A 7,267-nucleotide genomic window follows, 5' to 3' on the forward strand; every position below is an offset into this window, starting at 1 on the left:
GAATATCAGTTATGATTGGAATGTGAGTCATCATTCTCAAGGGCATCAAGCTCATTCGTAAGAGCACTAAGCTCATTCGCAAGAGCTCCAAGCTCATTCGCAAGAGCACCAAGCTCATTATGAGAAGCACCAAACTCATATATACATATAAAATTTATTAAATGACATTTATCACAAAAATCTAGTAATTTAAATTTTCAACAATCATTATTGTCAAATATTCACACCACTATCAATAATATTGCCAACTTTTTTTCAAGAACTTAATTCAACAATTATCTCCTAAAATATGATTAGATAATTATCTAAAAATATTATTTTATCATTTTCTATTAAAATATAGAGAATTTGTTAAAAATGCCCCTTTTGACATACCCCTTTTCAAAAATACCCTTTTTTCTGGCCATTTTTATTTATGCCCTCTTTTAATTTTTAATGACCATTTTACCCTTAGATGAAAATTATTTTATTCAATAAAAAGAAAAACACAATTTTCCCGCCAAAAAAAATTTACAAGGTTTTTAAAAGGTTTTATAAGGTTTATACCTTATAAAAGTCTTATAAACACCTTGTAAAGGCTTTTACAAGATTTTTTAAAGAGTTTTAAAAGGTTTTTTAAACAACTTGTAAACGCTTTTACAAGATTTTTAAAAGGTTTTTAAAAGGTTTTAAAAGGTTTTTAAAAGGTTTTTAAAAGGTTTTCAAATGGTTTTTAAAAAGATTTTTAAAAGGTTTTTAAACACCTTCTTAACCCTTTTACAATGTTTTTAAAAACCTTGTAAAAGTTTTTATAAAATTTTTAAAAGGTTTTTAAACACCTTTTAAATGCTTTTAAAAAGTTTTTAAAAGCGTTTACAAGGTGTTTAAAAACCTTTTAAAGCATTTACAAGCTTTTTAAAAGCATTTACAAGGTTTTTAAAAGCGTTTACAATGTGTTTAAAAACTTTTTAAAAACCTTGTAAACGCTTTTATTTGGCGGGAAAATTTTTCGATTTTGGTGGGAAAAAATAAATTTTTCGGGAAAAATAAACAAGAGGAGGACACGTGGCAACATCGCCGTTAAAAAAGCATGTGGCGTAGAGAGACTCTCTCGCTCTGTTTTCTCCTTTCCCCTTTCTTCTTCCTCCAACGTCCTCTCACGTCACTTCTCTCTGTTTTCTGTGGTTCTGTCTGTGTTTGTGCTGCTCTCATGGCGGAGACCTCTACTACGCTTCTCTTCTCCACCTTCTCCTCTCACCTCACCATCTCTCATGTTAGTCACTCTCATCATCCTCCTTCACCCGCTCGATTCTCATCTCTTCTTCTTTCCCGCGTTCGGAAGCCTTCTCGATTCGCCGTTAAGGCTTCGCATTACGGTAGCTTCTCCGATGACGATGCTTTCAGCTTCTTTCCATGGTCCGATGCAAACAACGGTAATCTAATTACGGTCACTCTTATTGTTAGATTATAAATTAGGGTCTCTCATATAATCTAATCAAAATCAGGGTGATCTGATCTCAATCTTTATGTTATGATGCTTGTTGATCATTCTTGAATTGTGTAATTTAACAGTTTTTCAAGTCTTTATTCACATTTTCTTGAAATCATATGCAATTTCCTGAGTTGTGATCTGTGGCAATTTGTTTTGTTTTGTTTTGTTTTTACAGAAATTGAATGGGTTCCTGAAGAAAGGATTACACTTTTCACTTCTGATGGGTTAGTTCAGATTGGAGGCAACATGGTTCCTCGTCGCATCAAATCTTCATCTCATGTATGCAAATTTCATTTATCTTTTGATTAACACTTTTGTTTCTGTTCTTGCTTGGAACTTCTTACAAGTTCAAACCTAGTCAGGTTTCTGTTCTTGCTTGGAACTTCTTACAAGTTCAAAACTAGTTAGGTTTCAAATGTAATATAGATTGAGATTGTGTCACTCTGTCTTAGCCTAAGAGGTGTCTTGTTACTTGCCCGCCGTTGTGCTATCATCAAATCATCTCATGTATGCATTTCATTGCATATGATTTGTGTCATGTGTGTGTTCTTGTCTGGAATTTCTTATAAGTAAACAATGTAGAACCGATATCGATGTTTCTATCTTATTTCTTTGTTTCTTCTCCACAATTGTTTGATATATTTACTCAACTTCTACGAATAAATCTCTGATTCAGGTACGGAGAAGGTCCTGATTGATCTGAGTTTGTGTACAATGGCATCTGGTAGCGTCGGAGGAGGTATATATTAGTGCGAAAAGGATTCTGCTCAAGGCTCGCGACGGAATCGAGAGGTTGGAGAGGTTCGAGGTCCGATCTCTCTGCTCCATTATGGATGCTCTCTGGCGCTCTATCCATGTTAAATGTCAGCGTGATCTTTGGAGAAGGTTCTTGTTTCATCCCTCTCATATTCTAAATTCATCTGCAATTGATCATTTCAAATCTCTGAATGCATAAGAGTAGTTTTAGTCTACGTTCTTGTGTATACTCTGTGTTGAAATCTCAAAGCATATTAGGGTGTTCTTGATTTCTACTGGTTTCTGAATCTCATAAGTAGTACTTCTCAAACGTTAGGGTGATTTAGTCCAAGTTCTTGTTTACTCTGTGTTGAAATCACAAAGCATATTAGGTGTTTCTCGGTTTCTTTTGGTTTCTGAATCTCATAAATAGTGCTTCTCGAACGTTAGGGTGATTTAGTCCAAGTTCTTGTTTACTCTGTGTTGAAATCACAAAGCATATTAGGTGTTTCTCGGTTTCTTTTGGTTTCTGAATCTCATAAATAGTGCTTCTCGAACGTTAGGGTGATTTAGTTTAAGCTCTTGTGTTGAAATCAGAAGTAAGTTTTGGGGGGGGGGGTTTTGTTGCAGAAAGACTGAACAAGTTGGAGAAGAGGCTGAGTATTTGAACCAGAGTCTGGAGAAATACATGTTGAGGAATCAGAGAAAGATGTTGGAAGCTAAAGAGAGAGCGGATTTGTTAGGCAGAGCGAGCGGAGAAGGAGCTCACATTATGCAAATATTTGATGAGGAAGCTCAAGCTATGAACTCTGTTAAGAATTCAAAGAGAATGCTTGAAGAATCGTTTTCAAGTGGAGTTGCTATCCTCTCCAAATATGCTGAACAAAAGGATCGTTTGAAGGTAACCTTAACCGAATCGTAATCTGTGTTATATGCCACACAAACATGATTTTTGATGCCATTAAGATTTTCTCACATTGGGTTTTTGGATCTGTCACAGAGGGCACAACGTAAAGCTTTGGATGTTCTGAACACCGTAGGGCTCTCCAGCTCGGTACTGAGGCTCATTGAGAGGCGAAATCGTGTTGATACTTGGATCAAATACACTGGTATGATGGCAACACTTGTCATATTGTATTTTTTCATAAGATGGACACGCTAAACCAAAGAAAATTGAAAGGCTTTAGTTACAAAGATTATAACATGTAAAGAGTTTGGCTACTTGATCTGACTTCTTGTGCGCGGGTGAAAGATTTATTTTGTTTTGTTTATGCCTATTACAAGACATTTCTGGCATCTGATCTGTAGCTTATCAAGTTGAGATTGTCAAAATAGTACACAGCTTCTCGATTTCCTTTGCTTTGAATACAAACCACAACCAAGAATAAGGAATCTTTTTTGTCTTCCATATTCTCGAGGCTACGATCAAATGTTCACAATCTACAAGACAAGAGGGAGACGGAGTTTGATTGAATTTGTTAAAAAAAATTCGTTGTACATTAATTTTGAAATTGGTTTATCGTCGTTATGGAGATGTTCTCGTATCAGAGTTGAAATATAAACAAACGTGTATTTTGGTGATGATGATATTTCTTTCAAGCTAGTCGAATCTTGTTGGCTTTACAAAATGATTTGTGGTTTTGATACGGTAGTAAGGTAGTGACTTAGCGTTAGTCTCGTCAACAATCAAACAAAAAAAAAAAAAGCTTCTAAGCGTTAAGTCTCGTAAACAAAGATAGCAAACATGAAAATAAGCAAACTAGCCCAAAGTTGACATAAAAAGGTTTAAGAGAATAAAATTGCTACTCAAATTTCAAATCTTAAACTTGGCTTTGACACCATCAAAGAAAGTTTTACATATATCACATCTGGAAGACCAAGCAAACTTGAACCTAGAACACAAAAAATAATTCATAGTATCATAACATGAGAAATGATTTCAAGCGAAAAATGAAAGCCATAGTAAAAATTTGACTTACCAAAATTTAGTCTTGGTTGGATCCTGAGCATCCTTCGTGCAGTCTTTTGTGACGAACTGTATATTTGTTGCAAGCAATGCAAAACTCATAGTGTATTTACATAGGATCAACTTCATCTTCATCCTATTTAGTTTTAATAAAGTTTAAACTTAAAAATTTATTGTTAAAAACTTGTATTCAAAGTTTTTTTATAAAACAAAAGAGATTTTTTTAGTTAGTAAGTAGAGTTATTTTACATAATCTCGGAATATCAAATCAATCCTGGAATATCAGCTACATAATCTCCCCCAATCTATTCCAAATATTATACGATATGCTAAGATCTACATTTACCCAAAATCTAAACCGGGTTCGGGTTACATTTAATTAACACTAGGTAATATCCCGCGCATATGCGCGGGTTGTTATATTAGGTATGTTAATTCATTTTAAGTTATAATAATCATAAAATTATGAGAAATTTCTGAGAGATTTTTTCAATAAAGTTTTTTCGAATGCTATTTCTGAAGAGTATTATTGAAAAAAATATATTTTTGAAATTCTTCCTAAAAATACATATATAACAAACAAATTTCCTAAATATCAATAATACACTTTATTTATTCAAATCATACAATATCAAAATATACCAGCTATTTAAAAAATATTGCTAATGATAAAAATAGAAATTTACAATGATATTCAAAATTTACCAAAAAAATTTAATAATTAAATTGCATAATTATTTTTAAAGTATCAATTAAATATATTTCATATAAAATTATATGAAAAGCAATAAAAATCCCAAAGATTAATTTAATTTTTAAACTCTTTTATATTCACCTTAATTTAAGCTATATTGCTAGGTTAAATTCTAATGATTTCCTCTTTGTAGTAAAATTTTGGAAATAGAATATCAAATTTTTTTTATATAGAAAATCATTAAATTACAAAATTCTGAATTAAATAACATCATAATGATCTTTATATAAGTATATTTTGGGTCACAAAAATTAAATATAATGATGAGTATACCAAAAAATGTACTACAAATTTTTTTGGAGGCTAGAGAGAGTTAAAAAATTTGATTTAATAATTATATTATAATAGTTTATTTTGTTAAAATATTTCATACTTTAAGAAAATAAAATAAATATACATGAATGAAGATGATTTCTTTAGCTTGATTTCCTCATTGGGCTTTGATCGAAATTAGTGTGATTGAATCTGCATCGATAAATTTTTTTATAGCCACTAAAATTTTATTATATATGTAATTGAAAATTGAAAATAATAAGAAGACAAAGAAGGAAGGAAGAAATACATAAAAACTAAGAAATAAAATTGAACAAAATATAAGATAAATCTAACAAAATATATAATCACACTCTTACCATGAGTTTTGAACCCATGCAAGAACATAAACAAAACAAAGAAATTATTTAGAATGTGAGATATGGTGGATGATGATGTGAGAATAGTTATTTATAGGATTTCAAGGGATGAATGTTAAATTTCTTAAATTATTTAAATAGAAGAGTTAATTATAATTTATAGTGTGTTTGAATGAAAATGAATGGAAAAGATAGTCAATTCATAATTTATGTAATTTCAGTTACAATTTAGTAGTAAAGTATGGATTTAAAGTATAGATTAATGTACATTATTATAAATATATATATATATATATATTTTTTTTGTCAACCATTGGGCCACAACAGGCCGACCCATTAGCCTAATCCCTACATTTGTAGGGAGCGGGACTCGATCCCGGGTGTGATGGTGCCTTGTGCATTATGGACTTACATTTGACCACTGCACTAAGGTCACTTCACACATTATTATATTTTTATTGAATTAAAAATAAATATGATTCTTTTAGAAATTAAATGCTAAATAAACCAATAAGGAGAGAGTGAAACCTTTTATATATATATATATATATAATGTAAGATATATATATCATTCAAACTTTAAAACTAAAATTTAGAATTACGTGTTTACAATGATATTTGAATAAATTTGTTTTAACCCATACAACAACAATAACAAAAAAAACACAAAAACAAAATGAGATATAGTGGAAAAGAATGAGAGAATGAAAGAATACGAGAATAAGAGAATGAGTATTTATATGAAGAGAAGCGATTTAAAAATTATATTTAAAAAAATGAGAGTTACAATTCTAATTTATTATTTGTTTAAATACAATTGAGTGAAGAAATATAGTTAATGCATAATTTATATGATTTCAATTTTCTATTAATATGTGAGTTAAATGTCAAGATCAAATGTTTTTTAATTTGTGATTTAATATAAAGAAATATTTTAATTTGTTTTGATTTAAGGAAAAGGAATACTAAGGGGCTCAAAATTTTAACTTACATATGATTTGGTTGTTTTGTTGATATAAACTCAACAATCACACATAATTTTCAAATTGAAAATATTACTTTTGAAGTGACAAACTAAATTAGTTTTCTTATAAAATTTTATGAACTTCAATCCAAATATTTTTTAAAACCCCAAACCATTAGTACGAACTTCTATCTTTTTGGTTTTGTTTTTTGTTTTTCACTCATCAATTTAATTTATAGTGCCAGATTTCATACTAATGGTTTCATCTTTGGAGGATTTAGTTAAATGGTGTTAAATTATATTGTTTTCTATATTTTATTTCCAGTTAAATATGATTTCTTTTTGGGATAATTTTTTCATTTTTCTTAAATCACAAAGACCAATTTTTTTTAATTGAAGTTCTTATTGTTTTCAAAAACCTCAAATTAAAAAAAAACATATTATATTGATCTTTACATATTTATCTCTTGGATCACAAAACAAAATAGAGTTTATAGACTTTAAACAAAATAGACTTTATAAATGGAAATTGTATTGATCTTTAAATATTATTATATTGATCTTTACAAATTATTAAAAATGATACATGAATATGTGAGATAATCAGAGTACATAATAGAAAATTAGAGATGAATCTTTTTAACTTCATAACTTATTGTGTGGTGAATATTGTAGAAAAGTATGAAAAATAATAACTTATTAGATGTTAATCTAATATAGACAATGAAAATAAACCTACTATAAC

At 29.7% G+C, this 7,267-nt stretch overlaps 1 pseudogene; it reads left to right on the top strand.

The window, feature by feature from the left end:
* Positions 2,186 to 3,465, top strand: LOC104785830 (annotated as a pseudogene).

Source organism: Camelina sativa, chromosome 5 (genome assembly GCF_000633955.1).
Source record: "Camelina sativa cultivar DH55 chromosome 5, Cs, whole genome shotgun sequence".
NCBI classification, from domain to species: Eukaryota; Viridiplantae; Streptophyta; class Magnoliopsida; order Brassicales; family Brassicaceae; genus Camelina; species Camelina sativa.